Consider the following 13,834-nt stretch of genomic DNA (forward strand, 5'->3'; position numbering starts at 1 on the left):
CAGCACCCTGTCTTTACCAACAAATATTTGCGAGTTCCTGGTAACTAGTTTCCATTTGCGGTCCGTTTTTCGTTGCCTAGCTCCGTTGCGTTACTAGTGTCACGCTTCCGAGTCTCGCGATGGGGCTGCCATCTTGGCTATAGCGTTCGTGACAAAATGTTTCTCATTTCAATCGCCCTTACCTGGTCATAGTCTGTTGTGAGCCGCCCCTAACCTGAGAAATATACGTTCAAATGATCATGGTAACCAATCCCAATGAAAAGTTTGGGATTGGTTACCATGATCATTGCTTGGTTATTCGTACCCCGGTTGGCACCAAGAGGAGGTAGGGATAGGAGTTGCTGGGCAGGATACCATGGACCACAATGGGGTCTATTTCATGCCTGCAAGTACAGGTAGTACTGATGGTACGCACTGTCCAGCCATTACCAGTTATAACCCTCATCTTTTGGAACAAAATTTTTGAGTTGAGCGGATTCGAATGAACAGGATAATCCACCCGAAATCCTCACATAGCACCGGTTTCCATCTATCGTAACCTTATGATCAGTCAGATCAGCTTCCCAGTAAAATCATTCTCGTCCATAATTTTTCAAGTCTTTCTGCCTTCTGGTCAATTGCATCATATGCGGCTTAAAAATCGATAAATCCATTGTGATGGTCTGCACTCAAGGCACTTTTAGAGGATCTGTGTTCGTAGCTGACAGATCTCCTACGAAGCCAGTTCGATAACATCTAACGAGTCCATTTACTAATGTTGGAAGATGACTCGGAAAAGCACTTGCGGTATTCAGAAAAGCGTGAGTGGTATTCATGATGGTGGTCGCACGATAGTTCTGATCTCATAGTCCAGTTTGTTACCATTTTTCATTTTTGTAGATAGGGAAGATAACCCTACTCTTCTACTCCTTCGGTAGCTATTCAATATCTCAAATCGGCCAACTTGTCCGGATTCATTTTGATAAGTGCGTTGCTTCCACCTTTCGATCACCCTACGATAGTTCATCAGAATACTTCCATTCTTATTTTGGCACATTGCGACTCGTGGCGCAAAACCTGTGCGAAATACCTTGAGTTTCTGGCGTCTCATGAGAGTGATTCAGCTGTTCTAGTATCTTTAACTCCTTTTCTTTCTAGCGGCACTTCTTCTCCTTAGATAGTTTGTTTTGCTGTCTCCTCTTCTGTCTGTATCCACGTTATGACGGGTGGCTTGACACAACATCTTCTTCTTATTTTTCCTGTCGGAACTGACAGTTGTCAGCTCCATTTGTTTTGGCCCAGTTTCTCTGAATATATGGCCATGACACAACATCTGCCGATAGTCTTCGTCAAACCTCTCATTCCGTCGGTTTCGTTTCACATATCCCAGGTTGTTCTCCGCTACGCTCTTGATGGCTGTTTTTACGGTGTTAAGTCTTACGTGTTTCGAATCGATGCTGTCGTCTCGGTAGATTATAACACCGGTAATGCTGTCGTCTCGGTAGATTATAACGCCGGTAATGTTCAATTTCCGGCTCTTTAATTCGTCAGCAAGTGCTCTGGTGCTCTTTCAATAAAATTAGGAGATCGGTAGTTCCATAATTCGAGCTTCCAATCGATAGTCCGTTTTCGTTACCTTGGTCTATGCCGATTACGTTTTTTCCGAGCCGCTTCTGACATGGAGGTCAGACGTTCGGATTGGTTCCCGAAGGTTCCCGACTACCAGAAATCCCACGGGGGTTGGTTATCCGACCTTTACTAAAGTTACTCGTACACCAGCAGGCTCCACGGTGAGGTAGGGATAGGAGTTTCTAGATAAGAGGCTAAAGGGTCACCAGTGATACCTCACACGAATGTATTTTATACTTGTTGGTACAGGATGTACCAACACCTAAACAATGGAACCAGGAAGTGGAAGCCCGCGATTTTCACGTACGTCAAACGTGATTGAACCGGTCCGTGCAAAGATTGCTCACAGCCTGGTACGTTTCATCGATATTTCGAAGGACCAAGTGGTTTCTTGAGTGAAGGCATACCCAACGAATAATGATGGAAAAGGAAGTTTTGGCTGAATGATTTGTGGTCTCCGGACCTTAAACCTTCGATCTTTTTTTTTGAACGTATGTATAAACACAAGCTTAAACTCTCATATGAAGATTCATAAGTCTGTCAAAATGCGCACATGGTAGTCGATGCCGGAGAACTACGTAAAAAAATCATGTTTTAGCTTCCAGTGGCGTACTGAGGAAAGTGATGATATTAGAGTTAGCCTAGAGCTTAGAGTTGTTAAAAATATTATTTGAAAGGACATAATCATGTCTTCGAAGATTGTTCTATGGCATTTTTTCAAGGTTAGGTTTAAATTTACGGTTTTGAGCATTTTTGTAATTATTTAAAGATAGAGGAAAGATGACCCTATCTACTTGATCATCATGATCAACATTTACCATCGTAATCAAAATTAGGCAGTAATATTCCTGAAAGAGAGACAAATAAAACTTCGTTGGTGGTTTGAGATTTCTTCCCAAAATGTTTTAAATTGCAATTCATAATGGCTTTATTAACAGGAAGGTCCACAAAGGGTTGGATCACATTTTCCCCGGTTTCGAAGGAATCCGACCCACTCTGTGTGTTTTTTCTTCCCCCGTGACACCTGCGTGTGCCTGTTGGCATAATTTCCCTTTGTTATGGAGTAAGCTGGTATTTATGCGTGGGTAAGGTCCAACGGATTTCGTGAGAAGAGTTCCGTTCCGGCTGTGGGTGTGAAGGTGTGTGAAAAATGCGAAACAAAAATTGACAATACAACGTTCCGGAATGGAAGGCGAAAGTTTTGAGCCCAAGACATTTTTGTCATGTCATTCCGATGAGTTCAAGAGGTGAGTATGAGTTTTGAGTAAAGGATGAAGTCTCTTGCAATTCTATGATTTCTATTTTATTTTTTAGAGAAAGCTGCCCACACCCTCCACTGATGGTTTATATATATATTGGCTAACCGGAGAGGTGACGATGAAATAACAAAAGCAAATACGTTTTCTATTGACAATTGTCACCTAAGAGAAGTAAACGGTTTTACGCTGCTCGTCATCATCGGGGCAATTATCGTCGGTTGTGCGGTAAGTTTTACTTTCTCGGCGAGTGGCGTTATGGACCTGAACGTTGAAAGTCTGTCGGCCTTGAGTCGCGCCTTGTGAAGCAGAGTCAAACAGCGGCATTTTGCGGACAGAAGGTGTCTGACTTTGGCACATCAAATATACGACAATTGTTATATGAGGCAGCAAATATTACCAGCCGATACCTTTCTTCTTCGATGTGTTGTCTACTCGTTGCACTCTATCTTTGCACTGTGTTATGAAGTTTATTTATGTTATCCATTACATTTTGTATATTATCCGCTTTGGGCCTATTAATTTTTCCATCAGGATGATACTTTTACTTACTTTTCTTAGCATGAGTCATCAATAAGCTGAAATTTCTTAATTAGCTTATTCATATATTATCGCAAACTAATCTGAGGGATTAGTGATGCAGATCTCGGATGTGAAACAAGATCTGAAATTGTTTTAAAGTGGAATTAGTCTATACCAATTTCGTTTTCGGTACACTACAACAACTACGCCGATACCAGCTTATGACATTTTTGTTAGTGGGGAGCAATGCTAAAGACAGTACTCTGCTGTTGATTGCGGAAAAAGTCAACCAGAAAAATATCGAACCGTCATTTTTCAAAATTATTTATAATATTTTAAAACAACAGAGCAAATATTTAATTATGTAATACACAACACTTTGATATGTATAAGGTTTTTCATGGATCGTTAGATTTTCCATTTTGATTAGGTCTCGGAGTGTCTCACATCCGGACCCGCGTTATTGTGTGTTTTTATTGTTGTCGGTTGTCGGAGAGGGGCGAAAATCAGTTTGCCGTTTTGTCAAACTGCCCCAAGCATTGCGATACCTAGCGACTCCGTATATCATGTACCGCCGCCGCCGAGCTCACCGCTAACCATTCCCAGCACCCGTCCCGTGCACTCCATTTGCACCATTGATCGCGATTGTTGTTACAAAATCAGCGTTTTGAATTAGGTAATATCGTGGCTGGCGATAGTAGCGGCAAGTGTGGGAATTTTTTATTTCTCTCTTTCCGCAGGGGCTTTTGCTGGCCTGGTTGGGTGATCTGGCACTGCTGACTTAATTCATGAAACATGTTGTTTGCGGATGTTTTTTTTCGGCATTTCGCCTTGTCCGCATCGTTCGTTTATCTGCGCTATACCATGTTTTCATTCATGCGCGTGATAGTACATAGTGAAATGCAAACTGTAGCTATGAATGAACTGTAGTAAAGAGGTAGTGTGGTGCCGTTACGATGGTTTCAAGAGGTGATGATTCGAGATAAACTCAACAACTATCAATAACTTTGGTACAGTCGTAATGAATCTTGAGATTTTACTAAGTGCGAAATGATACCCAATTCGGAGGCTCATTGTTTTATGTGAGCTTATTTCCGGAAGTTTACACATACGCTAGTCTGAAATGGTTTGATGTTACATTGTTGAGAAGACCAGAGAGGCCCGGATGCGTAGATTTCTTGGGGATTTTCTTTCAATACTCTGTCTTTGTTGTAAGTTTACAGTTTAGTATTACGCTCAATTCACCTTTTTCTAGTAATGTAAACATTTATTTATTTCAATACTTCTTTTCAATGAGCGGGGGCCTAGCGTGGTTGGTAACGTCTCCGCCAACCACGCTCGACGCCTGGGTTTGAGTCCAAACCCCGACATAGGTGTCGATGGTTGTGGGGGGGCGTGGTCCACTCACAACCAACCCAACTGGTCTAGATTAAATCCTAGCCGACACAGGGAGATTTTCTGAGGTGAAAAATCTCTGGGATCACGCCTTCCATCGCATGAGGAAGTAAAGCCGTTGGCGCCGGTCCGTTAATCAACGGGTCTTGAGTTAGGGTCCTGGGTGGAGTCACCTTCCTGAGCGTGGGTGATTGACACAACAACAGTAGCGGAACTAGACCGACGGAAAATAGGCGAGAATAAAAAAAAACTTCTTTTCAATTTTTTTGTTCATGTTTGGTTTGTCAACCACATCAGCCGATATTATTTTACTTAGTTAGCTACTTCGTTTTCATTTTTTCGCAAATATATTGCTGGTTTAAACATGGAAACAACTGGTTGGTGTTGCCCGGGTAATGTTGTCATCCGACAATAGCTAAGTGAGAAGGTGCGACGCGATCATGTGCGCGTAAACCATACTCCGGCTATAGAGGAAATCGTCAACCCGAGCGTCTGTTTACCAAGATGGTGCGGCTCAAAATCTTTATGTTAGGAGCGGCTGATCAACGTCCTGGTGTCAGCGTGGGGCTCTAAACAGAGCTGAAACGACGGTCCCCCGGCGAGACACGGGATTGGGGAAGGCTCAACGAGCCGCCCCGGAAAACCATATGTTACAAACAACGTAAGATATAATACGGATCGGAATAATCGGCATGGACCTAAGGACTACGATTGGAAACTTGGGACATGGAACTGCGCCGGGCGGCTACTTTCTACCAGAGTTGTGGCACTACATGCGAGCTGGGAACCGGCTTCATAGTACTGGGCAAGATGCGCCAACGCGTGATGGAGTGGCAGCCGATCAACGCAAGGATGTGAAAGTTGAGGGTAAAAGGCCGGTTCTCCAACTACAGCATCATTAGCGTGCACTGCCCACATGAAGGATAACCCGATGACGAGAAGGAAGCGTTCTACACGCAGCTGAAGCAGGTCTACGATAGCTACCCGCGACGGGACGTGGAAGTCGTCATTGGGAACATGAATGCTGAGGTAGGACGGGAGGCAATATACAGACCGGTAATCGAGCCCGATAGCCTGCATGCCGTGTCCAATGATAACGGTGGTATGGTAGTCCGAAGTACCTTCTTCCCCCGCAAAGATATCCACAATCCGCCATAGGTAGTACTGCTGTAGCGGCACTTGGTACTATGGCTTCGAACAGGAGAAACGACTGGTTTGACGACGCACATAGGAGTATTTGTGCCAAAAAGCTGGCCAAAAGTCCAAGTCGCTCTTTTTTGGTAGTAATTGGATATATTTATATCAAAAACGTGTTATTTTCGTATAATCAACACAAAAAAGGTGACATTCATTTAAAACGTCACCCAATATATAAAATATTACTTTAAATTCGCTTACTCCATTGTTGTGGTGTCTTTTTACACATTATTTGAAACAAAGATTTGGAAAATTCCATATAAATCTTCATTTGATAAAATGGGAATAGAATAAAAAAAAGGAACCAGGAGGAAGATTTTTCTTTTCGTATATTTTCAAAAGGCTTTGACCTTTCTGTCAATGAATGAAGCTTCGACGGGACTTGCGCGGAAGGTTACTAGATCATATAATTAATTTCACAATATTATGGATTTTTCGCGGTCGGTTTTCACAATCACTTATTTCGTAAACAATCCATGATTATTTTATGCATTCAACGTTTTAAATATTGCAAAACATTTTACTTATCTTGTAGATTATGTACTGTGAGAGAGAAAAACTTTTTGACAATTTTTTTCAATTTTTTACGCCACCCGAGCAGTACCACGTATTTTTTAAACTGACCAAATTACTGTGGAATAACTTTGAAATATAACAGTTTGGTTTATGTGATAAGACACAAATGGGTTCTTGGATAGCATGAGGGTATGTTTCAACTGAAATCAATTAAAAATAATGTAAATCGTGTAGTTTGTATGTCGGACTTTTGGCCAACTTTTTGGGTCAAATACTCCTATGTGCGACGAGTGCAAATAAGAGAAGAATGCAGCACGAGCGAGAATGCTGCAACACTAAACGAGGGCGAACGTGGAGCGCTACCAACGCGCACGGAACAGGTAAGATTCGGTCTTACGGAAGAAGACGCGTCAGGAGGAAGATCGAGATCGCGAGGCGATGGAGGAACGGTACAGTTGCGAATGACACACGAAAGTTCTACGAGAAGCTAACAGTTCCCGCAAAAGCTATGTGCCACAAGCCGACATGTGCAGGGACCTGGACGGCAACCTTCTCACGAAAAAGTAAGAGGTGATTGAAAGGTGGAAGCAGTATTACGATGAGAACCTTAATGGCGATGTAGCAGAGGACGACGACGGAGTGGTAGTAGATCTCGGTATACGCGCAGATGACGACAGAATTGCAGCCCGTAATCTCCAGGAGATTAGAGAGGAGATCGGCCGGCTGAAAAACAATGAAGCCGCTGGAGCTGACCAACTCCCCAGCGAGCTGTTAAAACATGGTGGTGAATTACTGGCTAAGGCGCTATACTGGGTTATTGCCAAGATTTGGGAGGAGGATGTAGTACCGGAGGAATGTATGGAGGGTACAGTGTGCTCCATATACAAAAATGGCGACTAGGATTGCTGCAACTACCGCGCAATTACGCTGTTGAATGCCGCTTACAAGGTACTCTCTCAAATTCCACCTGCGGCACGGCAGGTTCTACAGAAGTTCTGTGATTATAACGTGCCCACACGACATTTGTTCATCGATCCGACACAATCGATCGAGATCAGCTATGGCAGATTATGCACGATTACGGTTTTCCGGATAGACTGACATGGTTGGCCAAGTCGACGATGGATCGGTTGATGTGCGTAGTTCGAGTTTCGGGGACACTCTCGAGTCCCTTCAAATCTCGAAGAGGGTTACGGCAAGGTGATGGATTATCGTGCTTGCTATTCAACATCGCTTTGGAAGGTGTGATACGTAGAGCTGGTATCGGCACGAGTGGCACGATATTTAGAAGGTCTGTTCAGCTCTTTGGCTTCGCCGATGACTTTGATAACACGAAGCCTTGAGAAGATGACGAAGACGTACATCAGACTGAAGGCTGAAGCCGGACGATTTGGACTGGCCATAAACGCATCGAAATCTAAGTACGTGAGAGGAAGAGATTCCAGAGAAGACAGTATAAACATCCTGCCACGAATTCATAATAGCGGTGATGAAATCGAAGTGGTAGACAAGTTCGTGTACCTTACTGGTTACTGTTGACAACGACACCAGCAGAGAAATTCGTCGACGCCTTATGGCAGGAAATCGTGCCTACTTTGGACTCCGGAGGACGCTCCGCTCGAATAAAATCCGCCGCCGCACGAAGTTAACCATCTACAAAACGCTGATCAGACCGGTAGTCCCCTACGGCCAAAAAACCTGGATCATGCTCCTGGAGAACGCGCCCTTGGGGTTTCCGAACGGAAGGTGCTGGGTACCATCTGTGGTGGAGTGCAGATGGAAGATGGATCATGACGGAGGCGGATAAACCAAGAGCTGCATCAGCTGCTGGGAGAACCACTCATCGTTCAAACGGCGAAAATCAGGCATGTCGTTAGGATGTCGGACGACAACCCGGTGAAATGGCTCTTGATAACGACCCGACTGGAACGAGGCGGCGGGGGGGCAGCGAGCAAGGTGGCTCGATCAAGTGGAAGACGACCAATGAGGCCTCCGCAGACGACATGGCTGCCGAGCTGCAGCCATGGACCAAATTGAATGGAAACGACTGCTTCGAACAGCAAGGGACACTTCGGCCTGGAGCTGACTAGTAAGGTAAGTATGTTGAGCTGTAAGAATGGAGGGTTCTGCGTAAGATCTACAGTTGGGTGCAGATGAAAGATGGGACGTGCAGACGACGAATTAACCGCGAATTGTTCCAGTTGCTGGGGAAACCCACTATAGGCTACGATGGGCTAGGGATAAGGATGTCGGACGCAAGCTCAGTCAAAAAGGTTCAGGATAACGACATAATAGGAACGCGGCGTTTTGGTGCTAAATGTGCACGGTGTATTGGCCAAGTGGAAGAAGATCGCCGCAACCTACGCAGTCTTCAAGAGTGGTGACGAGCTACCATGGACCGAGTACAATGGCGTCAGCTCTTAGCGAAGGTCAGGCCTTCGTCAGATTGGTAAGGTAAGTCCGAAATCCCGAAACTCATAGAGATCCTAAACCGAATCCAGAATACGCCTCTATAAAATTCGATTGGGCTGCTCCTCTTTAGTCGGCCTGCACACCCAACGCGTGTGGGGTGTGCTTCGAAGTCTGCAGAATACTATCTTTGTTGGTCGCTAATCCGCCATGAAGTTAGGCCGTCGCACAGTGGTCCAATAAGGCAAAAAGTGGAACTAAATTCCATAGCGTCTTTTACCTTTATCATCGCAAATTGTCAAAAACTATGAAAAGTTCACTATCCTAGTTACACTATTTCACTAAAATCCTATCTTTTTTGGCACAAAGTTGTGAAGTATATTATATGGAACTTATTTAAAAGTTAGTTTTTTGAACTTAACTTTTGTTTGTTGCATTTTACACGAAAGTGTAGTTCGAAGGAATTGTTAGGTCACTCAAAACACACATTTTTGCCAAATATCATATATCTCCAGGACTTTTCCTTACAAAGTTATATAATATTTTAGCTTATTTTTCCGATAAATTCAAGAACTTATAGGTTAAAAAGGGGCTAGTGGAATCATGATGTCAATACTTTTCCTTGAAGTTAAGCTGAAGTACTATAAACTCCTTTAAGTTCCATTTGTCCCAATCCACCCATATTAGAGTACGGCGAGCATATATTACAGTAGGTTTTCATATATCAATAATACTAACTTTTTTGTGTTAAGAGATAGAGGAATGGTTTTTTCGGCAAAGCTTTAGAACGTGCAAAAATATGAAACTTTGCTGAACAAACGAAATTCCTATATTTGTTGGAAACAGAGTTACAGAATATTTTATGTAAAAGTTACTTAAAAGTTAGTTTTTTGTACTTAACTTTTGTTAGCTACATTTTACAAGTAAAAGTTGTTTAAAGAAGCATTTGGACATACAAAACACACGTTTTCGGTGAAGACTACATAGCTCCAGGACTTTTCTATACAAAGTAATAGCACATTTCAGCATATTATCCGAGGACACTATTAAGCTAGGATGAAGGTGAAAGGCGCTATGGAATTTAGTTCCACTTTTTGCCTTATTGGACCACCGTGCGCCGTGGTCAACACCGTGGTGGCTCCATTGTATCTTCCATGACGCGATTTCATGTTTGTTGTAGAACTACGGTTTGTCGAAACAATTCTAACAGCTAGTCACTTAATTGCTTAAAAGCTCAAAAGTCAAAAGTCGAAACACAAAGATCGATGGTCAAAGTTATGTAGGTATTTTGTCTCAGGCATCTAGATTAGAGCTAATAATTTTCAGCATATTTCGTAAAGGTAAAAAATAGCCAGCATAAAGGACAGAGCTACCATAATGAGAAAATGTTTCCCTACCATGCAATGTCATGTTCTCTATTCCATTTTTTTGCACTGTAATTTGGAAAATTCGGTTTGTGTACTGTACAGATGGGGAATATACTACCCCAAAAGAAACCGATTCCGGAAAGCCAACTCTTGGATCATTTAGATAACGCTTGCTGTTTGATTTTCATTTTAGCTTTACAAAAGAAACGGTGAAGATAATTTGGTTGGATTTTCTGCACATTTTATTGCGTGACTGTGAACGACGCGCGTGAAATATTTCATCGAGGTATGACAGCTCGTTACAACGTTGAAAATCTAGTGTAACGGAAGGGGTTCTACGTTTATTGGAAGTGAAAATAGAAGAAGCCTATTTCTCGCTGCGCGACAACGTACAATTTGTTACCGGGTATTTGTCCGAAATCCTTTTTATGTATGTTTAATCGTCCATCAATGTGTATTTGTACTACTTGGTCAATACTTGCTCGTACAGTTTCTTTGCACGGGTTTGGCAATTTTTCGTGTCAGCGTCCTTTTACGATGTTCGTTGATATGATACAATCGTAAGCCTTCTCGGATACAGATTCGCTGAACTGTACTGTGATTCGCTAAATCGAAGGGGGGATGAGACCGTCCCCCCAAGATTCCTCAGGGAGAAGACCGTCCCCAAGATTCCTAACATTAGTGCAAAATTTTATTTTAGTCCCCAAAATTAAAGCTCAACTGAACTTCTGGAAGTAGAGACCCGGAGCGGTTAAAGTTTCATTTTTTCGACCGATGAAACAAATGCAAAGGTAGTAATGGTAATTGCAGTTTTTCCTTGATTGCACACGATCAGAAATCGTGTACCGCTGCAATGATAAACCAGCTCTGTTCCACCTATACTGTACGGTACTCTAGCCTATACCAGCATGTTTTCTTTTAAGACATCAGTTTTTATTTGGTTCCAACAGCAGGTTAATATTAGAACGTTAGTTACGAAAGACTCTATAACTAGAAAGGTTATCGGTGTCAAGTGATTGAATAGCTAAATTTTTTTCGCAATTCAAATCGTTCAAGTACATCAAGTTGCTCGGCTTGAAAAAGTCAAACTTCTGTTATTTCATGATCTTATTTATATTTTTTTCACTCCAGATGAGTCGATCAAATTCTTCAAACATTCTTCATGTAATTTTTTCGTCATTACATAACGCGTTTAGATGCATTTTTGTGTTCGGTATTATATTTGAAAACTGGCCGGTTGAAGCTGGGAAAATAGATGACAGCACCCGAGAAGGTTAGCTATCATGAACTGCAAGAGTTAGAAAGAAAACGAAATTCGCCGGTTGACTGGTAATGCCATTAGCACGTGGTGGTGGCAGCTTCTCACAAATGTTTTCACTAAACTGAACAATGCGTGCTGTCATAAGTCATTTCTATTAAAAAAGCGAAACCTTTACCGACCAAAATGAGTGAGATACGCTTAACATTGTCACAAAAACGGTGCAGAAAGCATCACGTGAGTATTTCCTTCGGCCCGTCACAAATGATGCAAGAAAAGTACCGCACGAAATCGCGCACACGTGCTAAAAGGGTATTTACGTTACGTTTACTTCGTCGTCGGTTTTTTTCATTTTCCATAAAACAAATAAACGCATGCCGTCCGGTACCCCGTTCGTCACTCATCCGAAAATGAGTCTTGCATGTACGGATAGTTAATGTAACAACGACAATAGGTAGATGCCGGAACTACGTACGCGGTCGTCCGTTCGACTGGGACAAGATGAGCTGCGTGAGCACGTAATGTCACCGGTCGTCAGTTGCAAAATCGGCAACGGAAAACTTTCTAAACAATCCATACCGTTCAGTGAGACTCGCTAAATGGATGATGTATCTAGAGCTTTTGGAATACATGCTGCTCGCAAACCTTCGATTGCGGGAAAATTCTACAGTTGTTTGATTTAAACTACAACGGATCGATGTACATAAACTTACTAAGGGATCGATAAGACTCGAATTGCGGATTGAAACCGGTCAGATCAGGCTTTAGGCTGCGTCTGTATGTGTCATATTTTTGGTTCATTTCGAAACCACCGTGGTCCCATAATGCCATATGTTGTGTTTGGGTCATGAAAAGATGGCATCTTTTCATAGCCCTGGGCGAGATAGAAATTTCCAGGATGTTGACAATCAAATTTGATCGAATAACTAGAAGTTTACTTCTTCGATGAAAAACTAACTCACTTAAAATCAAATTAAATAAAGCTAACCGGAGTCAAATCGTATTTAATCAATTTAAGTTAATAATTTAACTTAAGTATAATAAGCTTAGAGCAAGTTAACTAATGTCGAATCAAGTTATCATATAAATTATGTAATATGAAATGAATGGATACATTTAATACATTGTAGATAACTTTACACCTTAAAATGTTTTTTTAAAGCATCATAACCCGAAACGCTCGCATTGATAACACTGGTTAACATAGATGCACTCCAGAAGCTCAAACCAGAAAGAAATGAAAGATCATTTATTTTTCTCTGTGTGGACTCATCACTGCGACCAGAGACATTTTGATCTATTGTGATATTGCCCAGGTGTTTTCTGTACTCCGCACTTCATATTATTGGCAGTATCACTATTGAAGTGAATGATACGCTTTTTTTCAATTTATATCCGTGCTTGTGTGTGAGAGTTTACCCTTACATTTCAAGCTTACTGCTCTACTATACCGAGCCTCTTTTCTATCCTACCAATATCGCCAAATTACAATTGCCCGAACTGAGGCTACACCTAACGTTCCTCTCTGACCAGGTTTATTCTAAGAGGGACTTATTATGTCAAGAGGAACGAGTCTTATCGAAACCTCGTTCCTCGTGCCAATGTCGCCAATTACAATTCCTGGTAGAGGGTAAATATTTCTGAAATCAGTTTTATTATAAGAAGGACTTATTTTGTCAAGAGGAAGGAGTCTTATCGAACCTCGTTCCTCCTACCAACACCGCGTCACAATCACAATTCCCTGAAGAGGCACTCAATGCTTCACCTCTGGTCAGGTTTATTATAAGTAGGACTTATATTTTTGTCAAGAGAAAGGAGTCGTATCGAAACCTCGTTCCTCCAGCCAAGACCGCGTAATAATTACAATTCCCTGAAGAGAACTATTATACGTTACTCAGAACAGTTTTATTATAAGAGGGACTTTTTTGTTAGGATGAAAGTCAGCAAGGTTACTATAGAGAATTCAGCTTGAAGGGAGGGTATGTAGTAGAGAGCCTGAGAATTAACCCATGTTAAAGTCCTTTGACAACCAAATGACCTGATTCTACTAAGATTCGAACCCACGACCACTCGCTTATCAGAGCGGACTCTGTAACCTTGCGGCTACGAAGCTCTCTAATGAAAGATCATAGCTATTCAACAATTCTTGTGAATTCATCATAAACATAACGAGTTTCCTCGTAAACATAATGTTAAAGCGAAAAGCCAGGCGAGTAATTTCTATACGACACTCTCACGTAAGTTTACGCGTTTTGGTAATGGCTAGGGGCACCAAAATTCATAGGAATGGTTCAATAGCTATAATC

Source organism: Wyeomyia smithii, chromosome 1, assembly GCF_029784165.1.
Source record: "Wyeomyia smithii strain HCP4-BCI-WySm-NY-G18 chromosome 1, ASM2978416v1, whole genome shotgun sequence".
Lineage (NCBI taxonomy): Eukaryota > Metazoa > Arthropoda > Insecta > Diptera > Culicidae > Wyeomyia > Wyeomyia smithii.